Source organism: Talpa europaea (genome assembly GCF_964194135.1).
Source record: "Talpa europaea genome assembly, chromosome: 3".
NCBI classification, from domain to species: Eukaryota; Metazoa; Chordata; class Mammalia; order Eulipotyphla; family Talpidae; genus Talpa; species Talpa europaea.
In genome coordinates this window covers 1,199,774-1,226,065 of record NC_140069.1, presented here as the reverse complement: position 1 = coordinate 1,226,065, position 26,292 = coordinate 1,199,774, and positions in this window count along the sequence as shown.

Here is a 26,292-nt window from a genome sequence, read left to right as displayed (position 1 = left end):
TTCTTTTCTCTGCCTTCCTGTGGGTTATATAAACAGTTTCTTTTATACTTTCCCTTCAATCTGTCTATAGTTATTTTCTGAGTGCATTTTTTATATATAGGTATTTTAATGATTGCACCAGGTACTGTATTATGTACATAACTTTTGACACTGGACTAGTTCATCATTTCACTAGATTGAGTGAAGTGTAGAGAACTCATGTTTCATTACCTTCCCTTAGTTATAATAGTTTAAAATATTTTCTGTGTATAAATTTAGAACCCTAGATACTGTTGTAATATTTACTTAACTGGCAATCACAATTTAAGGGACTGAGGAGGAAAGAGAATTGTACCGCATTTAGTATATTTTTATTCTTTCTGTTTGTTTTTCTTCTTCTTGTTCCACAATTCCTTCTTCATTTTCTTGTGTCTAGAAAACTACCTTTACCTGCTCTCTGAGACAACTTACATTTTTCCCTTCACCTGAGAATGTCTTGATTCCCTTTTCGCCCCTGAAGGATGTCTCCACTGGATATATAATTCTGGGTTGACAGTTTTTTCTTTCAGTATTTGACAAATATTCTGTCGTGTCCTTCCAGCCTCCATGATTTCTGGTGAGAAATTTATCGTGATTCTGGTTGTTTCCCCCAGTATGTAAAGTGTTGTTCTTCTTAGGCTGCTTTAAAAATTTATCATTTTTAGTTTTCAGAAGCTTGACTGTGCTGTATCTTTGTGTGGATTTCCTCATTTCTCCCTGTTTTGGGCTCACTTGTCTTCTTGACTCTCTGTGTGTATGTCTTGCCGAACTCAGGAAGTTTCCGTCATAATTTCTCAAAACACGTTTTCCATCCCCTCCCTCTTTTTTTGTCTTCTGGGCCCTGTTGACAAGAATCTTTTATTCTAGTCTCATGAGTATTTGAGATTATTTTTTTTTTTCCAGTATATTTTATCTGTGTTGTTCAGGTTCGGTAATTCCTACTGTTCTAATTTAAGTTCACAGATTTTTTTCCCTTTGTCCCTTCCATTCTGCTATCAAGTTTGTCCACTGAGGTTTTAAAATGTTCAATTATTTATTTTTCAGTTCTAAAATTTCAATTTGGCTTCTTTATATCTTCTATTTCTTTGCAATTTCTTTGCAAAAAACAGGTTTTGTTTTTTCATTTGTTACAAGCTGTTTGTAATTATTCATGGGCACATTTTATAATAGTTGGTTCAACCTCTTGGTCAGAAAATTTGGCATTGCTGTCATCTCAGCATTGACACCTATTTCTTGTCTTTTATCATTCAGCTTGAGATCTTCCTGCTTCTTGGTGACTTCCTGATTCAATGATGATTGCTTTTTGATTGAAACCTGGACATTTTGGGTATTATGTTCTAGATTCTGGATTTTACCCCACCTCTTTTAGCTGACTTCTGATACTGGTCTGGTAGGGAGAGGGTGGTGCCACCTTGTTACTGCTATGGAGAGTAGAGGTCCAGGTTTCCATGCTGGCTTCCGTTGGATCCAAGGAGGGCTCTCCTCAGCACTGCTAGGTGGGAGTGAAAGTTCAGGTTCCTCTCCACTGGCAAATGTGTGGGGGCTTATCACCACACCATGGGGGTGAAATGAAAATCCTGGCTCCCTGCTTAGACTTTTCTGACACTCCCCTGACAAGAGAGGGCAGAGGGTGCGAATAGAAACATGAAAAGAACACTAGGTGGGATAGCAGGAGATCAAAAAGACAATGGGAGTGATAGTGAATAAAGAATGAAGTTGAACCCCTCTCAGTATCTGAGAGGGAGGTTTCCAGAGAGTCTGAACACCAGTCCCGAAAGTATAGGGGGAAGACTTGGTGACACAGAGGAACAGAGGCAGGCCTGCCTAGGCAGGGACAGGCGGCCCACAGGCACACCTGGCAGCAAAGGTGAGCCAGGAGCTTTTCTGTTATTCAAAAAGAAAAGAGGAACTGTTTTCAGACAGAGGCCCCAAAGACTCGGCTCAAGAAGGCAAGTCTTGAGATGACCCAAACTCCTTCTCCCAGACGCTGAAGTCTTTCTGCTTTGTGGGCCTTTTCCCACCTTCTCATCAGTTTGTTCTTCTACAGACCTCAGCTAGGTCTCTCTTCTGCGGCTGCTCTGGGGTCAGCGTGATGGTAATAGGGGAGTAGGTTTGCCCCAAAAGTGAGGCTTATGGAGCTTGGTCTTGTGATTTGAACAGAAGCTCCCTACTCTAGGCTCTAGAGGCCTTTACTTGGGGTGCAGCTGTTGGTACCATTTTCTTGGCCTACCCTAAGCTTGCTGCAGCAAGAGGGCATTTGATGAAACTCATCCCAGCCCAGTCTAGATCCAATCACTCATCTTCAGTTTTCCAGCAATGCCTCCTCTCACGCACATAAACTGTAGGTCACAAGAATGACCTTGAGAGATGTTACCCAGGAGTATACTGATGAAAGACACCTGCTCTTTGCTTCTTCCTAACCTCAAAACTAGGCTCCATGCCTCAGGCGGTCGGGGAGAGATGGGGCATTTTCATCATGACTATCATCGTGATCACGATGATCATTTTCACCACCACCGTGATCACATCATATCATCACCACCATCACCAGCATCACCAGCATCACCAGCATCACCACCACCATCACCACCAGCACCACCATCACCACCAGCACCACCATCTTCACCACCAGCATCACCACCAGCACCATCACCACCATCACCATCATCACCATCATCACCATCACCATCACCACCATCACCACCATCACCACCATCACCATCGCCATCACCACCACCACCATCACCATCATCACCACCATCATCACCACCATCATCACCACCATCACCACCACCACCACCATCTTCACCAGCACTACCCATGCTAAGGTTCCCTCACTTTCTGGGGCTAACATGTGGAACTCACGTCCTTGTCTGCAGTTCCCCATCTTTCCTTCCATTCATTGCACCCCATCAAAGATGCCACATCTTCAGCCCACGGGGAGCATCAAACTCCCTCCTCCTCATAGGCAGTGTGGTGCGGAGCTGCTCCAAGGAGTAGAGGGGCTGCGTGGTCAGAGGAGAGGTCAGAGGGCCTCCTTGGCTTCACGCCCGCCGCAGGGAGGTGAGCCGCTCTGCCTCCCTGTCCGTGTGGTGAATCTCAGGGAAGATGTCTGAGTGGCCCCTGCTTTGATCCAGTGACCTCCCTGCTCTGCCAGGGGCTGGGTGACGATGGCGGTGTGTCTGTCCAGTGTCCCGCGTAATGACGGAGGTGGGCACGAGTCCAGGAGACACCAGTGCCCCCCGGGGAGGACTGACCAGGACTCAGCGATCTGTGACAGCAGGGTGGGCATCTTCATGCTTCCGAGCCTCTGCTCCTCCACCTTCAAAATGGGACCGGTGGCTGTGTCCCAGGCTAGTGGCAGGAGAGGAACAGGCCCTGGCCCCGGGAGGTGCTGTACCTCCAAGTCACCTGTTTTCTGGGCTTTGCTGCCTCCGGCCCAGTGCCCCAGGCTGGCATGGACCTGGCACTGGCTGTCCCTGGCCTGGGGGCCCCTTGTGAAGAGCAGGAGGGAATTCCTCTTGTCTGCATTTGTAACATCAGAGCCCAGCACCGCCCCCAAACATCTTGTCACGCCCGCAGCTCCCAGGAGACCGGAGGCTCGGACGCCGCCAGAGGGGCCCATGAATATTTCATGGTGAAACCCAAGCGGAGGGCGGCCTGGCAGGCAGCTTCAAGCCGAATCCTTCCGTCTCCGTCTGGGTGACTTACGTCCTCACCCCCTCCCTCTCCACTTGTCAACAGCGGACGTTCCAAGGAGCCCTTCGCTGCTAAGTAGCTTGCGGTGGCAGGGAGAGAAAATAGCAGCTGACGTGCTGTCCCACGCGTCCCCTCACAGCGCTTTCCGGCCATCGAGCAGATGGCGGGCCCCTCCAGACGGAGGTCAGGGGTGAAGCTGACCCCCAGTCGCGGCTGGGGGTGGAGGCACCCACCGGCCCTTCGCTCTCAGAGGATAAGGGCCTTGCTTGTTGCTGCCAAGTCCCGGTCTGCAGAGGCCGCCAAGTGCTGTGTGCTGGGGCTCCCTCCCCCCTGCGCCCCTCCCCTCTTAGACCCCTTCTCTCTCACACCCCCTCGAGGCCTAGACCAGCCTGTCCTCAAACCCCGCTCTGCCTTCAGCAGCCACAGCCCTGGAAATTGGCTCTCCGTGCCTCAGTTTTCCCCCTTTGCGAGGGTGGCGTTCCCCCCGTGAAGTGCAGTGGGTGAGAAGGGCCCACAGGTGGCATCACAGAGCGCGGACTGGCCCCGAGCCCAGGGTGCCCGCGGTGGGCCGGCGGCGCTCACACCCTGCGCCCTGGATGCTGGAAGCGGAGCAAGTGCCCACCCGCGGGGCTGGCATGAGGGGCTGCGGCAGCGCGAGGCAGGCCGCTCTGCTCGCCGGGGCGGAAGGGGCCGCCGGGCGGGTGTGACTCGCCGCTGACCACGGGCGGCCGGTCCCGCGTGCGCCACTCGGCGAAGTGCTCGCCTTTTCCACCGCGCGGCCCGCCGGCCCCGAGCAGGAATCACCCGGAATAGGAAGCTTAAAAACCTATTTGCCCACATTTAATAGCTCCAGGAGATGGGATTGCCAGTAATTTCCTCCCGCTTCATCTTTCCTTTAGGTATTGTCTTGGCTTTTTTTTTGCAGTCTCTGCTTATTACTTTAATAACTGTAAAAATGTATTTTTATATTTTTAAGTGCTTCTCCCTGCGCAGCCCTGAAGACAGGGCCGGGCTGCCCGTCCCCAGCTCTCCACGGAGGGGACGCGCCTGACCACGCGCGTGCACCCTCGAGCCGCGCGGCCCCAGGCAGGGACTCCGCGGAGGCCGTGGGGTGGGGGGCTGGCTTTCCCAGGACGCCCGAGGCTTCCAGAGGGGAGGGGCAAGGCCAGGTGTGGGGCGTCTGCGGGAAGAAGGGGTGACATCCTGGCTGGGACTTCCAGGGAGGGTGGAGGTGGAGACTCATGCCCTGCGGGGGACAGGGGGCTGAGCTCGGGGTCCTGGAGGCGAGTCTCCCGCTTTGGCCAGCTTTTTGGGGTCTCCAGGGGCCCAGGGTCACGGGGAGGGGAGCAGTGAGTGGAAGGGCTGCATGTGGGTGGGGGCTGCAGCCCAGCCCCAGCCCAGTGCTGGACAGGCCCGGCGAGCTGGAGGCTGGTGCCTGCTCTGCCCAGGGGAGGTGGCGTAGACCGCTTAATCCCCAGCGCCTGGGCCCGGCAGACAGCGCGACTGTGCTGGTTTTACAAATGAGGAGACAGCCGGAGAGGCCGAAAGTCCTGTCTGAAGCCCTGTGCAGCTGGCGTGGCCTGGACGGGCGTGTCCCCAGTGGGAAGCCCTGACCTGGCAGGATGCACGGGCGGGGGGGTGGGGGTGCGGGCGGGCGGCCTTGGGCAGGTGACGGGTTGCTGAGGCCCAGGGCATGGCCCAGAGGGTCGGTGCCTCCTGGGAAGGAAGGTACCGCCCGGCCCCGGACACAGCGAGATGCAGGCCAGAGCGGCCCGCAGACCCGGCCTGCTCCACTCCAGGTCCAAGTCAGGGTGTCGGCGGGGCGGCCCCACCCTGCGCTTAGGGGCGGGTCCTCTCTGCCTCCTGGGCCTCAGGGACCCCCCAAGCTGTGGCTCGCTGCTGAGTCCCTCCATTGCTCCACTGCCACCTTGGTCACCACCCCGGTCCCCGTGCCTGTCCCTCTGTCCCCAGCCCTCTCCTTCCTGCTGCAAGGTCACCTGTGTAAGGACTTGGGGCTCACCCTAACTCCAGGGGCAGCCCATCCTGACATCTGTGTTCACAGCCGCACGACCTTGTTTCCAAGGGAGGCCCATCTGCAGATCTCATGGACACGAATTGGGGTGGCCACTGCTCACGCCGCTGGGCCCTCCCACTGGTGCAGCCAGAGTGTCCTTCCCACCCCTGAAGACCCTCGGTCCCGTGACGGCTGGCTGGCCCAGTTTCCTGGTGTCATCTTGCTTGGCTGGTGGGGAGAGCAGGCCTCAGCGGGGCTGTGGCAGCCGTTGGCCACAGGGCACTCTGGCCACCCTGGTTCTGGCAGGCGATAGGGGCTGCCGGGGCACAGAGCCCCGAGCCTGTGCTCACTTGTAGGGTGGAGACGGGGTTCTGACTGCAGCTTGAATGTGCCAGAGCCAGCGGGTTTGGTCTGCTCCCAGCTCTGGAAGCAGATTTGTTATTCACAGGGAAGCTGCTGAGCCTGCACTTGGAAAGCAGGGAGGAAGCGGAGAGGTCTGCGCCTGTCGTTGGCGGCCCCTCTGGCGCCCACAGAGATGCTCAAAGCAGCTGCTGCTCACTCCTGGAGTCCTGTTCCTCCACCCCCTTCCCCAAGTCCTCAGGCCCTCGGGCCTCAGGCTCAGCCCGGGGGTGCAGTGGTGAGATGCAGACCTTCAATCCCAGGGAGGGCCGCACCCATTGCGAAGCCACTTTGGGGGCGGGGCGGAGGCCTTGGGGCTCCGCATGAGGCTGGGTGTTTGCTCCTATTGTTCCCGCTGCCGATGCTGATGCCCACCTCAGTGCACTGGGGACGAGGGAGGCTGTGGCTGGGAGGGCTCCCCAACAACTCCTGCACTCCGGTCTCCACCCTGAGGTCTCTGGGGAAGGAGATATGTCTCCAACGTGTCTTCTCCCTGCCTCCCGCCAGGCTCACGGGCCCTGCGTCCTCAGAGCTGGACACGTGGCAGGGGCGTCCGTGTTCAGGGAACCCATCTCGTGCTCCTGGGGGCCATCCTGGCACTTGGCTCCGTGCCAAGCTTTCTGGGCCTGGGTTTCCTGCTCCGTCGGGCCACCTCGCAGGGAGGGGCAGCCAGGGCTGGGCAGGGAGCAACCGAGGTTTGCCTCTCCTCCTGGGCTGGCCACAGACCCCAGGCCTGCCTTCCTCCACAGCAGGGCCGAGGGGCCGCCCCGAAGAGGCCCGGGTCGGGGAGTCCTGCCGCATCTCCGCTGAGCCCCGTGGCCAGGAGGCCCGCGCTCCAGGCTGTGCTCTGTGACCTGTGGGCACTCAGCGTGTCCCCTGAGTGTGAGTCCTCACCAGGGCCCACTTGGCTTCCCGCGGAGGCTCAGAGAGGGCACCGCCCGCCCCGGAGCTCCCTGCAGCCCCAGGCTGTACCCACCCCGGGCACCTTGTGAGTGGGGAGGCAGAAGGGCGTCCCTGCTCCCGCAGATTCAACCTTACAAGGCAGTGGGGCTCCCCAAGCCAGAAGCCCCCTGGAATTGTGGGCGGGGGCCGCAGCGAGGGCATCATGGAGATTTGTCCCCTGCCGCGGGCCACTGAGAGGTGGGGGCCACAGAGAGCGGCCGGGTCTCAGGTTGTTGGGGCTCTGGGTCCCCAGGACACTTTGCTACCAGCTCTGGGGGGACTGAGTCCCCACAACAAGGAATCTTGGTCTCCACCATGCGCCGGCAACTCAAAGAGGGGACAGGAGGCAGCCCCCAGCCCTTTGCTCCTACTGCCACCTCAGGCTGCGGCTCCTGGCGTCTGTTCACACCCTGACCGGGGAGTTGCCGCCCAGCCGGGTGGCCGGCGCGGGACCAACTGCTCTACCACCAAACGTCCTGCGTGATTAACCAGGAAATTAATAGGCCAAACACGCCCCCTCCACCTGGCAGGCGTCTTGGAGGCCCGTAAACACGCTGGAACCCAAATGCCGCCACATGGCGCCGCTCCCTCCACCCCAGCCGTCAGCTCCTGGCGAGTCACGGCTTCCAGAGCCTTCTCTCCGTGCAAGGGCCTCTTCCCAAAGCCAGGGGTTGGGTCTGTGCCCTCTCTGCCCCTGCAGCCTGGTCAGGGCCGGCTCAGGGCCCGGCCCCCATGGGGCCCCCATCGCCACCCGTGAGCACGAGCAGATGTCGTGGCCACGGGCCTGGCCTGAGGGCAGGCATCACGGGCCCAGTCTGCTGCTCCTTGTGCCGTGACCACCAGATTCGCTGACTTGGTGACCTGTGTCCTGAGGGGGCCCCTCACTCGCTGAACAGACCTTGAGGGGGCCTGAGAAGCAGGGCAGGGCAGAGGGGCTGGGGGCGCGGAGGCCAGTGCCGGTCCTGCCTCAGGGAGGGTGAGCTGCGCTGCAGGGGCACAGGCCAGCCTCCGGGCTCTGTGTCCCCATGAGAGGCTGTGACGGCAGCACCCCAGGCCCACCCCAGAGCGTTCCTCTCTCCTCCCTTCTCCTCACAGGTCAACAGGGGCCTCGTCTTTGGGGCCCCGGGCTGGCCGTCCTGCAGTGAGCGCAGAGCCGGCCCCAGCGCCCACAGCCTGGCTGGGTCAGCGCCACCCTCCCTCCCTGTGAGGGGGTTGCCGGTCCGCCCTGGGCCTCACTCCTGCGTCTGTAGTGTGGGCAGAGAGCAGACCCCCCAGGACAGCAGCCGCACCCGTGTCCCTGGCGTGCTCACCGGGCGGGGGGGCAGCAGCACGGGGACCGGGGTGCCAGGGCGGGTGGGGGTGCAGGCTGCCCTGGCAGTGGACAGCAGGGCACCGGCTAGGGGAGGGAAGGGCGGGAGAGCCAGAGGCGGGACATGGGCAGAGCAGCCTGAGCTGGACCCACCACAGACGCCACAGGGCAGCCGTGTGCTTGGTCTTAAAGTCATTTTCTCCCAGGTCCACTTTTGAGCATTTCAAGGATCTTAACCCACTTATCCCTCTGGAAGTGGCTCTCCGCCCCGGGCCCACTCCAGCCGCAGGGCCAGGGCGAGTCACGGGAGGGGGACGGTGGGCAGAGGCTGGTCAGTCGGGCAGGGCTGGGCTGGGGGCGGCAGGAGGCCTGGCTGTGGTCAGGGGCGGGCGCAGCCCCCTCGACCCTCGTGCACATGAATTCCATCAGGACCTGTGTTGAGTAAATTCAAAAAGAAATCAGGGTCCAGAAAAGCAAGAATTAAGTAGAATTTAATATTCATCATGCCTTGGGAGAGAGATTTCCTAAGTTTAGAACTAATACAAGGAATTGGGAGAAAAAATATGGACAGATTTGACTGCATAAAAATGAAAATCTCTGCACGTCAAAATTAAGCCACCAAATAAAAAGACAAAAAAAATCTGGCCTGGGAAATATATTTGCAGCAAATATGACAGACAAAGGCTTAATTTCTTTATAAAAGGAAGAGCTTGCAGGAATATCCGTCAGGCGTGGGCGCGCGTGATGTCAGGTTCACTCTTTGAGGAAGGAAATGTTGCTCCAGTGACAGGGAAGCGTGTGGGGCCCGGTGCGGGCGGCCGGCGACCCGGCGGGACAGGCTGGGGGAGTGGACATGCTGCATTTTTTGCTGTTTTCCTGGATTTTTAAATTTTTCTTCAAGGGGTATGAACGGCCGCAGCTGTGCGCCGAGTCGGCGAGTGTCTGCCGTCTGTTACTAGCATTATTAGAACCTGCGGAGCAGCTGCCGGCCGTGGAGGGCTGTGCCGGCGCGAGGCTGCTTGTCCCGCAACCTGGTCGGCCTCACGGCAGCCCACGGCCGGCTGCGTCACTTCCTTCTCAAAGACAAGAACCTGAGCCTCAGGCGACTGCGGGGCACTGGGGTGGGCACCGGGACCAGTCAGAGAGCCCAGCCCGAGTGGCCCGGCCAGCCCTGCAGGACACGGCCCCCGCGCGGTGCAGGCTGCAGAGCCGTGTGGCCAGAGGGGCAGCGCCTGCATCTTCCCGCGGCTCCTCTCCCGCCCCAGCAAAATGGGGGACAGGCGCCGGGCTGGGAGCTGGGGCAGCAAGGGGCGGCTCTCCACGTGCTCGGATGCCGACCAGTGACCTGACAGCGCCGAGGTGTTCGAGACTGACTGACTAAACAGCCTTGAACTCGACGTGAGCCGAGAAATGACAGGAAGACGAGAGGCAGCGGCTCTCGCCAGGCAGACACGGCAGGGCTGCAGGGCAGTGTCCTGACGGCGCTGGCCCGGAGTCCTGAGATCGTCCACTGGGATCAGAAACGTCCCGCCAGGCCCCATGGGGCCTCCGCCGAGGCCCCGCCTCCAGGGGCTCCTCCTGGCCTGCCCCTCTGCTCTTGCCGGGTGGACGGGGCCCTCGCACCCTGAATCTGGGTGTGGCCTGGGGTCCGGCGCCCTCGCCCACCCTGGGGTCCGGCGCCTGTGTGCAGGGGAGTGAGTGCATTAGTGCTTGCAGCCGGGTCCCGAGATGGAGCTGCAGGGGGGTGTCTTGGGTGTGGCTCCAGGGACTCGGGATCCCGTGACGACACTGCCGTTCTAGGCTCCCAGAAATCTCGCTCTCGTCCCTCCTCCTCCGTGCACGCAGCGCGTCCAGCTCCGCCCGGCCTGCGCCCTCCGCTGTCAGCGGCCGCGGAGCCTCCATTGAAATCGAGTCAGGGCAATTTACTTTCAATTCCTTTCTATTGAATTCCTCCCATTCAATTCGATTTCCTCTCCTCAATCCAGGGAAATTCAATTCCTTCAATTCATTTCAGTTGTCCTCACTTCAATTTTTGGACTTTCAGCCAATCCTGGCCGGCTTCAGTCAATTTTCCAGTTCGACCCAAGATGACTGGGCTCACCCGGACTCCCAGCTGGTCCCCGGGGGCGACCTCCCGTCTAGTCTTCGAGCACCCGAGCTCTGCAGGGCGCGGCCTACCTGGGGATGACAGAATGACCGGGCAGGGAGTGGACAGCTGCCGCCATGGCTTGCTAGGGGCCCCACGCTCTCACGGAGACTCCGAGAGACGCAGCAGGGGTCAGGGGCTGCCCCCCACCCCTTAGGGGCGTGATTCTGCCGCCAGGCAGAGCTGGATCCAAACCCGTCTCAGTGCTGCTGTGATTCGACCCGGCTCCCGATCTGTCCCGCAGAGTGAGTGTGAGGAGTTAACGGGGTAACATTTGTCAGGGTCTTGGCAGAGTAAGGCTTCAACAGGTGCTGGTTCCCCCTCAAGGGGCGCGTTTTGACTTTCCCAGGGAACCCCAGCGCCGGGGCAGGCGGTGGAAGGTCCAAGGCCACGGATGCAGGCGGGGGACGGTGTCTGGGAAACCCGCGCCAGGCTCTTCACTGAGGGTGAGAAGGGGCCCTGTTTTGACCCACCCCCAGGTCTTCTTTGGGAATCACGCTGCTCGATCCCAGGGTGTTTCTGGATTTACTGTGGGTTCTTTGAGGGCAAAGCTTGACTCAGAGAAGGAGCCGGCGGCACTGCCAGCTGTGCAGGACGCTGGGGCCGTGCGGGTCTCCTTGTTCAACGGCTGCCTGGCCATGCGTGGAGCCCCCCTCGCCTGAGGAGAAGCTGGGGCAGAACTCGCAGGTGCAGCGAGACAGGAGTCTGGGGCTCAGGGAGCCCCTGCCGCGGGTAGCAGGGAGATTGCCCGTGGGGATGACACTCCAGGGCCCCAGTGACGAGTCCTTGGACCCAAAGTTCTCCTCAACCCTGGCCCGGCCCCGGGCGCTGGGAATTCTCCCTCCCGCCGCCCTGACTCTCAGGACACGGCCCCGCGGAGTGTGTGGCTGCACCGTGCTGGGTTCCAAGGTAACGGGCAGGACGACGGACGGCAGGACTGTAGCTCCCGCAGCGGCGTGGCGCATGGCTCACCGGGGCACCAGCGGCGACTTCTTCCTGGGGGGCCGCCCCCATGAAGCGGTCGCCACGCCACGAGGAAGGGTGGCGCCCCCTCCGGGAAGTCCAGGCCGGCTGGCGTGTGACTTCAAAACAAGCGGCTCCAGAGAGGGTCGGCCATGCACACCCCAAGCTGCCCCCGGCTCACGTGGGGTCGACCCTCCGTCCCTTAGCTCATGCACGGGTCTTCCCATCACCCTGCACCCCTCTCAGGAACCCCCTTTTTGTCACGGCATCTGAGGTCATTCAGCTCCAAGCCAGAGCAGCGAGCGCCTGAGCGGGGCGTCGCCCAGAAGCCGAGGGGAGGGAGGGAGGCTGGCTTGGCCCCGCGCCCCCGCCCTGCGCCCCCCCGTCCTCACTGCTCTCTGCAGTCTCCACCCCCGGCCCCGCCTGCAGCCTGCGCCCCAGGCCGGCACCCCCTCCCGGTCCAGGGTGGGCACACGGGGCTTGGGGGGCGTCCTGCTGCCGGGCCACGTGTGGCGTGTGGAGTGACAGAGCTAATTTCCTAAACACCATCTGAGCTGAGTGCATTTTGATGAGGATGATGTTTTTTAAATTTTAAATTAGAAATTACTTTTATTTCTTCTGCCAAAATAAGGATGAGAAATCAGATGACTCTGGTTCAAAAAGGGGCTGGAACCAGGGAAATGTGTCTGACGGGCTCTCTGTTGAGCAAACAGCTCTGGGTGCCAACGTGTGCTGGGGGGTCGCTGCGCCCCTGGGCTCTGCTGCTGAGGGTGCAGGGCCGGCGGCGGGGAGCCCTGGGCTGGGGCCGGGGGTGCTTCTGGGCGCTCTTCCCAAGGAGCTGCTGTGAGAGGAGACGCTGCCTCTCCTGCCCCCCAGGCTGGGACGTGGCCCCTGGAGCGCCAGGAAAGGGGACCCCATGGGGGCTCCCTGCCCGGCCCCCACTCACAGCCCGCGCCGCTGGGCTGAGCACCCCCCACCTGTCCTCCGGGACCTTCTCGGGCCGGGGGCTGCTGCAGCCCGAGCAGAGGGTCGGCCGGCACCGCGCTCCCTTCGGCGTGGGGTGGGTTGCGGGTGCGGGCGCCCACGCCGGGCAGGAGGCCCGGGCCCCGCAGTGCCTGGCCCGCAGCCTCCTCAGCCGCCCTGTTCCTGGGCGGGTTCCTGGCTTGGAGGCTGCACCAGCCGGCGGGGTAGGAGGACCTGGTGTCTCCCCGGGGCCAGCTGCCGGCAGGAGGGGGAGCCTGGGTCTGCGCTGCTTCTGCCTCGTGGGGCGTGCCCTGCCCCCCGCGCCGGGCTTTCTCAGGATGGACCTGGGGGCTGCCAACTGGGCAGTCGGCCTGCGCTGGGCTGCAGACGCCCGTTCCTGCACCCTGACGGCCCCGCGCAGGGCGTCGTGCCTTCCACAGCTTGTGGGGAACCCGAGTGGGGTGGAGCCGGCTCCTGCCTGCGCCCAGGGACTCGCCAGGTGGCTGCCGAGTGGGGGCAGCTGGAGACCAACGTGGCTGACGTGGTGCCAGGGGACCGGCCCCGGCACAGCTGCTTCGTCCCTCTCGTGCGGGCCCCGGGGCCGACAGGCCGCTCCCCACCTGCTCCGCTCCCCCCAAGACCCGCAGCTGGCCTCAGCCACGCTGGACGGAGCGTTGGCTTCTGACTGTGACGAAGCTACTGGGGCCTTGGGGTCAGCGGCCGGTGGCTGACAACCCGCCCTGGCCCTGAGCCCTGTGCGCCTCCGTGGGCAGCCTGCCCCCCACCCCCGTGCCCCCAAAGCCTCCTCTGCGGTATCTGCCTAGGAGAAGGACCTGCCGCCCAGGTCCCCATGGCGGGACTCTGGGAATGGGGTTTAGAGGCCGACCATCCCTCCCCACAGGGGGTTCTGGGGAAGGGCACCCAGGCCCCCCTGCCGCGGCGCATGACCCCGTCTCGCAGTGAGGCGGCTGTGCCCAGCACTGTGGCCACCAGGACGGACGTCGGGTGGAGACACTCGGGCAGCCTGGCACCCCTGGCCCGACCATGTCCCCAGGGCCCGGGCACCCGTCCTCTGCGGGGCCTGCTTGAGTCCCAGGGCCTCTCCCAGATCCCCGAGCAGAACACGCCAGAGAAAGGCCTTCGGGGCCAGCGGGCCAGCTCCAGCCCTGACGTGTGGCCCCGGCCCAGAGCGGCTTCTGCACTGGTGCTCGGGAGCTGTGGTCCCGTGACCGGGGAGCCGGGGTGCAGAAGACAAGGCCAGCGGGCTGCCCCAGCCCTGGCCTCCCAGCAGCCCTCTGGGTGCTCCCAGGGGACAAGGGCCCACCCCTGCGGCTGCTTCTGCTCCTGGCCGAGGCTGAGGACCCCCTGAGCCTTGGGACTGACTGTCACTGCAGGGCAGGACGTGCCTCCCCGCCAGCCCTCTGCCACATGGTGGGGGGGCAGGGGGCAGGCGCGTCTTCAGTGTGAGGGACTTGCTGGCTGCCAGGTGCCAACGCCTTCGTGCCATCTGGGCGGGACAAGCTGTCCAGCCTGGCAGGAGCCAGCCTGGTGGTGCCGTTCATGGGAGCTGGGGTGGGGGGGCCAGTTTCTGGAGGCGCCTTCCTGGGCAGATGCAGCGTGAGCCCGGCGTAGGGGACGCTGGGCTGCAGAGGCCTTGACTGTCCACATGACCCGGCCCAGCATCAGCCGGGCAGCACTCAGCTGCACTGAGGGGTCACCCTGTACCCAGACACTCCACCTGGCAAGGCTCCAGGAGAAGCAAAGAGGGTGTGAGGCAGTGCGCCCCGAGCCACTCACAGACCGAGCCCTGATCCTGGTCCATGCTGAGCCCGATCTCATTTGCACACTGAGCCTTCCACTTACCCTAGCTATACAGAGAGCCCGGCCCTGGTCACCCCGAGCTCCGACCCTGGTCCTGGACCCCCTGGGCCCCCTGTGACGGGTCTCAGCAGGACCCTGGGAGCCTGTACACCCTGGGTGTGAATCTGGCTGAGGCCACCCCACCCCCCAGGGGTTCAGTGGACACATCTTCCCAGTGTGGGCTGTTGTGTCCCTCACTTCTGGGTTCTGCACGTTCCTTTCAGTGACATGGAAGCCAAGGCGAGGCCTTCTCTGGGTCTCCCTCAGAACTGCTGGTTCCTAAGCACCTGCCTCCTGGGCTGTGTGTGCCCAGTGCTGCCCCAGGCCCCTGGGTCTCTGCTGCTCCTGGGTGCCTCTGCTCTGGCCACTCCAACCGCCAGCTGGGCAGATGGTTCCCAAGGAGCACCCACTGGCTGTGCCGGCACCAGGGGACTTAGGAGCAGGGAGGGGCCCTGCTATGCTGGGAGGGGGTGCATGGCCCCCACCAACCGGCACCCATCTGGCTGCTGTGGGGGTGGAGTCAGATCCTGGCTCTGCCTCATGGGGCCCACTCTGTCCAGCGAGGAAGCAGAAGCCGGGTTCCCCCTTCTGCCCTGCACCCACCTTCCTTGACTCTCTCTAAAATTCACTGACTGCCAGGGTGGAGAAAGTAGGGTGCAGGTAACCTGGCATCTGAGAGCTGATGAGGCAGCGCCAGTCCCTCCTGCTCCCCCAGCGTCCTGGGGCCTGACCATGATGGCCCCTGCTAAGGTTCTGGCCTCTGCGGGGGCTTGGCACAGCACGAGCAGGAAGGCGTGCCCGTCTCCACGAGCGCGTGGTCCCCCCACATACAAATACGCAGCCTTTAAAATTTAATAAAAAACGTACCAATTATAGAAGCTATTTACCCAGTCCAATCAATCACGGGCCTTGGCGGGTTTATGCCCCAGCACCTGATCGTAGCTCATAAGTCATTTTTACACCATCTTTGGCTCCTAACTGCCCGACGGCACATCCAGGAGCCGGGCAGCCACTGCCCCTGGCCTCAGCCACCCCGGGCCGGGAAGTGAGCTCCTCCAGTGAGGCCAGGACCCTGGCCAGGATCTGAACCCTCTGGCCTCCTTCCTGGGCGCCTCTTCCCTCCACCCCTCTGCAGGCTAGAGAGCCAGACCTCACCTCCTCCAGGCAGCCTTCCCTGCCCTCTCTGGTTTGTGGTGTTCTCTCTTCTCTCTCCCGAAGACCAAACTTGCCTGTCAGCCCATTCGAGCTGGAGACGGGCTGGCCTCCTCACTGCCCGCAGCGGCTCCGGGGCCCAGTGCATGCGCCCATTTTAGTAGCAGGGGAGTCCCAGGGGGGTTAGTGTCCAGCCCTTCTCATGGCACCTGAGTGCCTGGAGGTGCTCCAGGGAGGAGCCTGAAGGCCAGGGAAGGCACAGGGCCCTGCGGGGTCCCATCTGCTGACCAGCGAGGGATTCTGGCCGAGAACGCCCCTGGCCAGCTTGGGGCCAAGGACACCGAGGCAGCTGCACGTGGAGGAGGCAGGGGGAGGGGAGGCGTGAGCTGCATGGGCTCTGCTCCCCCACCCGATGAGGCGGCGGTGGCCACCGGCAGGCCTCCCACCCCTGTGAGCGTCCCCTCATTGACTGACCGATGGGGATGCGGCAGCTCCAGTGTGCCGCTGCTCAGTGCACCCTCTGTGCTGGTGCCCCGGAGCTGGCATCTCTGCCTCCCACCCTCACTCGGGTGTTTTGAGGACACGCCTTGGCAGCAAGGCTGAGTGAATAGACTGAAGGCAATCCACCTGGTGGGGCGCTGGCCACGTGGTGCTGTCCAGGCCCCTCGGCCACTCGGGGCCACAGGGCGCTGCCCTGGCCAGGGCGCCAGCATGGGTGCAGAGCAGGAGTCTGCTGACTCAGCACACATACCTGGGGCACGCTGGGGGCGACAGCTGGGTGACCGGTAGCGCAGCCTGCACCTAGAGCCCTACTTCATCTCTCACTTCACGTTGGAATTGGTAAGACTGCTCCCAAACATTCCCCGGCTCACCACTTGCACAGCTAGCTGTAATTGAAATAGCAGTGGCCTAAATAAGAAAAAAAGAAACACATTTTTTTTCCTTTTTCTGGAGGCAGACTCCAGAGCGACATGGCGCCTCTCGGGTACGCAGGCCCCTTCCCTCTGTTGGCTCTTTTGAAGTGCTTGTTTGCTGGTCTGCCTCCGTTCTCCAAACTGCTCCATGATGCGAAAGAAGGTGCTTCAGCTCCGGCCATCACATCTGCCTTCCAGGGCGTGGGCAAGGCAAGGCAGCTGTGAGGGACGGCTTCCTTTTAAGCGATCCCTGAACCCCCATTCAACACTGTTTACATCCTGTTAGCCAGAGAAGCAGGCTCCGTCCAGCTGCAAGGAACGTCAGGACAGTCTTTTCTTCTTTTTTGACTCCGTGTTCCCAGCTTAACATCCCAGCCCAGAGGAAGGAGAGAACGGGCATCGTGGACAACTGGCCATCTCTGACACACCAGTGTTTGAGAATTTTGAAGCCTAATTTTAGCTAGTTTCTGTGGGAAGCCAGCCCTTCATTTAAAGCCGGGTTTCTTAACCTTGACAACCAGTATTTGGGGCAGGGCAGGCTGGGCGGGCTGGGCGGGCAGGTGGGCAGGCGGGCAGGCAGCAGGCAGCAGGCAGGCAGTGTGGGCCGGGTGAGCAGGCGGGCTGGGTGGGCAGGAGGCAGGAGGGCAGGTGGGCCGGGTGGGCAGGCGGGCCAGGTGGTCCAGGTGGACCAGGTGGGCAGGCGGGCCGGGTGGGCAGGTAGGCAGGTCGGCCGGGTGGGCAGGGTGAGCTGGTGGGCTGGGTGGGCAGGCGGGCTGGGTGGGCCAGGTGGGCCGAGTGGGCCAGGTGGGCGGGTGGGCCCAGTGGGCCGGGTAGGCAGGTGGGCCGGGTGGGCAGGGTGGGCAGGTGGGCCAGGTGGGCAGGTGGGCCAGGTGGGCAGGCGGGCAGGGTGGGCAGGTGGGCCGGGTGGGCAGGTGGGCCGGGTGGGCAGGGTGGGCAGGCAGGCAGGTGGGCAGGGCAGGTGGGCACAGCTGGTGCCAGTAGCACCCCTCCCCCACTGGTGACAACCAAGCATGGCCACGTGTCCTCTGGGATGAAGTCGCCTTCGGCTGAGAACCTGCGATGACAGCGAAGCCAGGGGACGGCTTGCGAAGGCCCCTTTGGAGGGCTCGGGGAGCGCCACGGGGTTGGGGACCCCGACAGGCCCCGTGCTGGCTGGGCGGGCGCAGCCGCCTGTCCTGATGGATCGCTGTTCAGCCCTCCAAGGGAAGGCAGTTGTGGCCCAGCCCCGAGCCCGCCCTGCCGGCGAGGTGAGCACAGGAGGGCGCGGCCGGGTCCCGGGCCAAACCCAAGGTCACAGAGAGGGGACGGCAGTGCCGCGGGGGTGCTGGTGGGCTCACTGGGGGCACAGTGTCCCTCTACTTCGCCCGACGAACGGGGGGAGCTGGAGGGAGGGAGCTGCAGGCCAGGAAGCCACTCGAGACTGCTAAGCTGCACCCTAAAAGTGGCAAAGACAGCAAATTTGATGCTTCGTGTTTTCCCACAACAGCGAGGAAGAGCATGAAAGCGCAGGGGACGTGACTGCTCCTGGGGCCAGCCCTGGCCTCGCCCGCTGCCCTGCCCGCTCAGTCTCTTCGCCCTGGGGTTGGCCCCTAAGGGCTGCCCCTGCCCTCTGTAGGCAGACGGCGCTCGTTACCCCAGATTGAGACCGCGATCATAAAACACTCACAATCAGCCCCTTTAGACCCGGATACCTGGGGGGACCCTGCAGGATGGGGGATGCTGGACCAGCTGGCAAGCGGGGGACAGGCAGGCCACTGACGGCCACAGGCTGGCAGGGCTGCCCCTTCCGAAGCTTCTCAGCGGCGCAACCTGCTCGCCACAGCAGAGGCCCACAAAGAGCGACAAGCAACATGCGGCCTCAGGGGCTGGTCAGGGCAGGCAGGCCCTCGATTTGCAGGAAGTGGCTCCATAATTAGGAACCAGGCCGGGGATGGGCCTCCCTCGCCAGCCGTAGAGGAGACTCCGCTGAGACTGAGCGCTTCTTGCTGCTGGGGACCGGGCATCGCGGGGCAGTGCCGGGCAAGGAGGGGGCAGGCAGGGGGCGGGCAGGGCCCACCTGCTGCTGAGCCCGCGCCCTGGCCGCCCGCCCGGCCCCCACGGCTCTCCCCACGGAGGAGGGGCCATCCGAGGAGGCGGCGCTAACGCGACACACACACTTTCTGCAAAATAATTAGAAACAATTTAAGTGTCTGAACACGGGGATGTTTAAGTAAACGGCGCATCCAGTTGAAGGAACATTCCAGTCATTAAGATAATGTTTGCTCAGAGGATGCTCGGAGGATGCTCGGAGGATGCTCGGAGGATGCTCGTGGGGAACCAAACGGCGTCCCAGCCAAGCAATGGCCGCGGCTCCAGCAATCTAAAACATTCAGCGCTGGCGCTGCGTTGTAAGAAGCCAGGGGCAGAGCGCACTGAAGACGCGGCGAGGACGCGCCTGAGCGGCCAGCGGGCTCTGGCCGGCTCGGAGGCCGGACCTTCTTGCCCTCGCTCCTGTTGTTTGCTAGACTCCTGATGTGCTGTTTGGCGCCGTGAGACAACCAGGCCTTGCAAACGCCCACTCACCCCAGAAGCTGTGGCTCATTGTCCCGTGTGACCGGGGTGACCCGTGACCTTTAAGTTGTGAAAAATAAATTGCACTGGAAGGAAAGTCGCGCCTGCGGGGTGCATGCCCTCCAGCCGGGGAGCCCTGGGCAAGCGGGCAGCGTGGCGGGCAGCATGGGCGGAGCCACCTGGTAGCTCCACACAAAAAAGACGTGTCCGCCTGGGCCCGGAAGCACGTGTGGGGCCCCTGGCCCCAGAGTGCCCCCTGAGGTGCCCCAGCGAGGGCCTCCAGGTGGCTTGGGGTAGGGACGGACCAGCTTGGCTTCAGCTGCCCGGTCCCCTCCCTCTGGAGGCCCATGGTCCCGGCTTAATTATTACCGTGTCCAGGCTTAGGTGAGAGCTACAGGGCCAGCGGTCATTTTGCTCGCTGGGGGGACTGTGGAATGCGTGTGGGGGTCACCCTTGTGTGGGCCAGAACCCTCGCTTGCTGCCCAGCATTGCCCACGAGGAGAGGGGCAGAGGCTGACAGATCAAGGGCCACTCCCGGCACCTGCAGGAGGACACAGGCTCCCACGGCACCTGCTGGCCCCCCATGGCTCAGTCCCCACAGGGGACCTCTGGGTGGGGGCAGGGCCTGGGTGCCCCTCCTCCAGGAGTGACCGTGGTGGCTGGGTCCTCTCCAGTGGCCACGTGGCCACTCTGCCTCCCCCCCACCTCTGGGAGATGTTGTCCTTGGGGGAGGGCCCCCTGGGCCCCTTCCCTGGCTTGTGCTTGGCCGGGTGGGCTGGGCCCCTTTCTTGGCTCCGCGGCCTCTGGGCAAACCTCCCCAGTGTTCAGAGGGCTCAGCTCGGTGGACGTGTGGGCGGGGAGCAGAAGCCAGGCCTCTCGGGAGGGTACCCAGATGGTCCCGAAGGAGGATGAGGAAGGGCTTTAGCTGCAGTCCTGGAGCGCGTCTGCCTGCTGCACCGTGCGCCCACGCAGCTGCCCCCAGCGCCCCCGCCCAAGGTCCTCCCTGACCAGCTCCCCAGTGCGAGGGCCCCAGGTTTCTGGCCTCCCCCGAGCCTGAGGGCGCCCTGGAGGCGAGCAGCTGCCCCCGTGCAGAGGCAGGGGAGGCGTTCTTGGGGGGCCGGCCCCCACGTCTCCTGCCCTGTGCCTCCCTCCCTGCGGGCCCACGGGCTGCAGTGGTTCAGCCCAGGAATCCCGTGAGCAGCGGTCCCGGGGGAGGGGCTGGCATCACTGCTAGTGGCTTCTGAAGGAAAACGTTCGCGTTCGCCTGGCTTCTTCCCTGGCAGGAGGCTGGGGTGTGGGGCTCGGGAGCAGCCCAAACCTAACCGGGACCCATGGCCAGGGACACACTGCTCTGGCCCCCGGCTGTGAGGTGCTCATGATCGGAGCCGCTCACCCAGCAGTCACCGTGGTTCTGGAGACTTGTGTCTGCTCCGTCTCGAGCCCCTTGAGTCCGCAGCCTCGGCGCGGGGGGCTCAGCTGGCCCAGCACCTCCTTCCTCCCAGTCCCCTGGGTGGCCTCGGCTCATGGTCACAGCAGCCACGGGAGACCGAGGACGTCCAGCCGTGCGGGAAGGGCCGCTGCTCCGCACGCCTTGCAGTGGCTGGCGACGCTCTTAGAAACCAACACGTGGCTTCCCTCACTTCTGGGGGGTCAGGAGCCCCGGGAGGGGCCTGCCTGGGCAGCTGGTGGGGCGCTGTCCCGAGTCCTGCCTGAGCTCTGCCCCAAAGCTGTGGACGCCCGGTGCTGCCCTCCCGAGCTCAAGGACCTGCCCCTCTCCAGGGCTGTCTGGAGAGGGAGGGCCACCTGGTGCCCACTGGGGTTTGACTCAAAGTCAGGCTGACCCGGGCCATCCCCACCTCTGCAGATCCAGAGGGTGGTGAGGATCCAGGTCCCCAGCAGGCTGCCCTGGGGGCCACTGGGCATTTTTTTTAAAAGATTTATTTATGCATACAAGGACTGGGGTACAGGCCAGAGATTGGGGGGGTGAGAGGACTCCCCAGAGACAGAGTGGGGAGCAGAACCAGCGGATCTACTGAAATCCACTGCTGAGGGGAGCAGCGGGGAGACAGGAGAGGTCTGCTGCGCTGTGGGGGTAGCTCCCTGGCCGGCTGGGGATCCAACTCGTGCTGCTGGCGAGAGCTTGATAGCACTGTCTTTAACCCCCGTGCCACCATGGAGGCCCGGTATGGGCATTTACCCGGGGTCCTTGCCCGCCTGGCGGGAGGAGGGGCCGACCTGCATCCACTGTGAGTGAGGGGCGGCCTCCCCGCCTGCACCGGCAGCAAAGTCACGCTCTGTGAAGCAGCACAGCGACCATCTGGCCGCCCCCAGGCCCCTGGGAGCCCCAGCCCGTGCTGGGAGCAGGGGAAGGAGAACAGGGTGACAGGACCTGGCCCATGGGAGTCTCCCCGCGGCCCCCCAGCTCCTCCCGTCTCCGAGCTCCAGAGACTGCTGGGGTATGTGCTGGCGCTGAGCCCCTTTGCGCGGCTGGGAGGTGGGAGGGATCGCACTCGGCCAGCTTCCCGCGGACAGGACAGCCTCCCGCTGTGCGCCTCTGGACGCCACGGCCGCGGCAGGAGGTGGTTCTCGCCGGCGCAGCGATGCTGTCTACCTCCCTGGGCCCCTCCCCTGGTCGCACCCTGGCCCAGAAGGGGAGGATGACGGGACCCCAGCCCCGGGTGGGAGCAGGGAGACGCCCATCTCCATCGCTGACACCGGCGGGCGGGACAGAGGAGCCGGGGCCAATGCCAGGCGGGGGGAGGAGAGTGGTCCTCGGGGATACTGTGGCCCCACAGCGTCCAGAGCCGGCGACAGGTCTGGGGACAGTGGCCACGGAGAGCCGGTGGCCAACCTGAGCCACGCCGCTGGGCCTCCTGCTCTGGGGGTTGAGCGAGGAGGACTCGGCCGTCCCCGCCAGAAGCTTCCTGAGCCCCAGGGCCCGACTTGAGGGGCACGAGCTGAGCCAGAGGTGGATCTGGGCTTCCCGGCCTGACCCGGGGGCCCTGCCCACGCTGGCCGCTCTGGCCAGCCACAGTCACTGACACCTGCACCCCCGGGGGCCTGAGTCCTGGCAGGGCGGGCTGGGGCCTGCCTCACAGGCCGGTTGAGGAGTCGCACCGATTAGGCAGAAACAGCCCCAAAAGTGTGCTGCAGAAAGTAACATTTCAAGCAAAACGTGTGTGTTTCTGATTCCACTGCTCCAGCAGCTGGAGTTGGAGGCTGTTTCCGCCTCGCGGAAGCCTCGGCTCGCGAGGACCCACTTATTTACTCTGACTTACTGGCAGCAGACGAGGAGGCGCATGGGGTGGGGGTCCGAGCCCACGCAGTCAAGCCGGGGTCCACCTGGGCGAGGCTGAGCACCCAAGACCAGCGGCCGCGGGAGGCGCGAGCCGCGGGTGGGCCCCGGAGCACCCAGCCCCCCAGCCCTGCCCGGCCTCCGGCCTCAGCCCCTCCGGCTGCCCCCACACCCGCCGCCCCCTGCTCTGTCCCGAGGCCCCTGTCGCTCCCACAGCCCTGAGTCCCTTCCAGGTCCCCTGGCCAGATTCGGGGTTCTCGGGACGCCCGGCCCACCCGCTTGTCCAGCCGTCCCTCCAGGACCCCTGCCTGGCTGCAGGATGGTGCGTGTGTGGGAAGCTCCTGGCACTGCCAGGGTGCTGGGCGCCTACCCTGGACTCATAGCATGTGCTGCTGCTCCTCCTTTTAACGGGCAGGGCTCTCCCCCTCCCTCCCCCTCCCTCCCCCTCCCTCCCCCTCCCTCCTCCTCCCTCCCCCTCCCTCCCCCTCTCTCCCCCTCCCTCCCCTCCCTCCCCCTCCCTCCCCCTCCCACCCCCTCCCTTCCCCCTTGCTCACAAGGCCTAGGAATCTATACCTGTCTGTGGCAGGAGGCAGGGCGGGAGGGAGGGGCCCTCTGTGTGGGGGTGCTCTGCAGGGCTGGGAGCCTCCTGGGGCTGGCAGGACCCCTGGTGGTAGCCTGAGCTGCAGGTCTTGGGGGCCCCCCTCCTCTGGAAGACAAAGGGAAGAAAGCCCGCACTTCCCACCTGCAAACTGAGGGGGTGGCACGGCAGTCCCCAGGCTTCCCGCCCTGAAACCGCGTCTATTTATAACACGAGCCCCAAGTCTGCATTTGCTATTCAACTCAGGGGAGGCTGTGAAATAAAATTGTGTAATAGAATTTATTCTTCCCAGTCCTCTTATTAGATCTCACCCTGGAACTTGCTCTCTCCGGGAACTCTCGGCACCCCTGGGGGGGCTCGGCAGGCGCCACCGCTGCCCACCCCCACCCTAGCCCCGTGGGGTCTCCGGCACCTCCAGGACCAGGGCTCCCAGCTCCCCCAGCACCCCCAGCCCCGGCTCTGTCAGAGGAGGGGGAGGGGCAGGGCTGGTCTGACATTGGCTCCCCAGGGCCACAAACCGCAGCGCAGCCTCGAGCACCCTCCGTCCCCCGCCTGCCCCTGGGCACCTGGGCTTTCCCCTCTGGGACTTGGGGCCTGTGCCCCCCAAGGCGCACAGCAGGTGCAAAGGTCTGCCCTGGAGGACCAGAGCCAGGCTGGGGCAGTGGGCCCCCACTGTGGGCACTGGCTGCCCCGCCCCGCCCCCACGGCTCCCTGTCCCAGGCCCAGAGAGGTGAGTTGTGCTGCTCGGGCCTCGGCAGGCGGGCTTCTCCCTCTCGAGTGAGCCCCGGGAAACTGGCCCTGCCCAGCCCCCAAGCCCTGTCTTCTGGGGCACGGCCCCGGGTGGGCACTGGTGATTTTCCCCTCAGGCTCCCGGTCGATGGTGCAGAAGCCTGTGCTTCTTCAGGGGGCCCTGTGGCTCCTGGCCCTGGGGCTGGCCCCATCAGCCCCTCCTGCCTGCTGCGGCCTGGCTCCGACAGGGCGAGTCAGGGCGGGGTGGGGTGGGGTCCCACGACACTCATTCTTCTGAACGCTCCCCTCCCGGACAGACAGCCCCCCGGTCCTTGAACGCGGCAAGGGAGCAGCGGCCCCCGCACGGCCTCCGCCTGTTGAGTGCATTTAGAACAACCTGTAACAGGAGGGCGGGGCCCGAGGGGGAGACTCGTGTTTGTGGGCGACAGGGCCGGGAGCCCTCCCCCTCCCCCCCTGCTCACAGAACGCCGCCGCCCCCGGCTTCACCACCTCCACCGTCACCGTCGTCCGCGTAGCACAAATGCCAAGGGCACCCCGGGGTCTCCCCACCCTGCGCTGCGGCTCGTCCTGCGAGCTCCAAGGGCTCCGTCCCCATCCCGAACCCAGCGGCCTCGCCCGCCCTTTCCTGCGCGACGGCTCCAGGCTGCGCAGGCAGGACCGGGACACAGGCTCCCTGGGCTGGGCCCGCTGCGGCGAGGACAGGCCCCTTCTCCTCTCAGAACGGTTTCCCTCTCGGTGTCCAGCCTGCCCGACTGGACGGTCCAGCGCGACAGGCGGGACACAGTCAGGGCGCCGTGCGGGGGGGGGGGGGGGGGGACGGACTGTCGCGGCCGCGCTCTGCCCCGGAGGCTCGCGGGCCTCTCCCCTTCCGAGCCGCCTTCCCTCCCTCGGGCCGGGGCCACGGCCCCTCGCCCACCCCACGGGCATCTGCCCGGCACCAGCTTGAGGTCAGCGGGGGCGAGGGGAGGCCGACGTGGGCACGGGACACTGTGTTAGGAGGAAAACGAACCCCAGAGCCTGGGAGCCGGGAGGCAGGAAGGACGAGGGCCCGAGCGGAGGCCGAGCCGGTTCTCGGGCGGAGAGCGCGGGGCCCTTCGCAGCCAGGATCTCCAAAGTGACACATTTGTCAAAATTATGACCCAATTAGACGGGGCTAACCGGCGTGGGCGGCAGGTGTAATCGCTGGTAACGGCGCCTGGCGGGCTGCCGAGTGATGAGGCGAGGCTGGTGGCGGGGCGGGGCGCTGCACGGCTCAGGGGGTGGGGGGAGCCCCAGACTGCGTCACCCCATGGGGCACCTGCGCCCCTCGTGCGTCCAGCTGAGGTGGCGGGTCTGATGCTCGCCCCCTTGCCAGCACCCACAGACCCTGCTTTCTTCCCTAGGGACCTCCCCACCCTGCCCACACACCTGCCGGCCAGCTGCTTCCTCCTGGAGTGACCCCAGACTCCTGCGGGGCCCTTGGGGCTCGCTCTCCCCCCCAATCACCCCTCCACCTGGCTGAGGGCTCCTCGGTCCGGCGCAGCTCAGGACCAGCCCTGTCCAGCTCACGGCCACATGCGGCTCCTATGCTCTGGCCCCGGCTACTCGCTCTGTTTGCGCTGTCCTGGCCCTGGCCTGGCGGGGTGGCCCTGGAGGAGACCAGCCGGGGTGGTGGGAGCCGGGGGAGGACACTGGCCAGACCCTGGCCTTGCTGCGGGCACCGGGAGCCCTGTCTGGAGGGAGGGCACCGCCCCGGGCGCCATCTCCTGCTGGAGGTGGGTCGGCCTGCAGACTCGGAGTCCAGGCTGCGTGGACGTGCTTGGCTTTGTGGGCCTCACGGGGCGTCTGGCGCCTCAACTGTGCCAGGCAGATGCCCCATGGGGGCGAGGGGACTGCCTCTGGAAAGCACGCTGGCCCTAGCGGCGCTTGTTTGGCGCCCCCCCGCCCGGGAACTGGGTTCCTCTCGCTGCGGGCCGCGCTGCGGTGGAGGCCCTGGGCCTTTGCAGAGAGTGGCCGCTGAGCCTCTGCGTCCTGCTCCCAGAGAAATGCCCTGCTTGCCGGGCAGGTCCGCACGACCTCGATCTCAAGAAGAGTGTCAGCCCCCCCATCCTGTTTGGGCCCCGGGGCCATGTGGGGTCTGGCCAGGAGGGGTGTGGAGGGCACCCAGGAGGTGCGCAGGCCGGCAGCAGGCCCAGAGGGTGGGGCCTCGGCTCCAGTCCGAGCCCGAGCCCCCGCCAGGCCCGCTGGCCTCCCCCAGGCCGGAGCCTTCCTGCCCCAGCCCTGCCCAGCCCGAGAGACTCCAAGGTGGCGCCCGTGGGTGGGCGAGTCAATTAGCGGGGATTCGATGAGAGCTTGATAAGAGCAGGCTGTTGACAAATCGGAGGAGATTTGAGCCAAGTGTGCTGGGCCTGGTGGGGGCTCAGACGGATGCAGTGACTTGTCTGGATGAGCCCACGGCGTCCTGCTGGCCAGGCCCACGGCCCCAGCCCTCCTCTCCTGGCTCCCACAGGGTGAGCCCTCTGGGGCCCGTCGCGCCGACCAGCACAGGTGCCCCGGGGGCCACCGGGTCCTGTAGAAAGTCCATCTCCAGGCTGGGGTCACCGACGCCCTGGGGCCCACGTGCGACCTGCCAGCCATGCCCCCACCGGCCCCTCTGCCGCTTGAAGGAAGCCTCTCACCTGACCCGGCCCCGAAACAGCTCCGCCCGCCCTTCCAAAGGC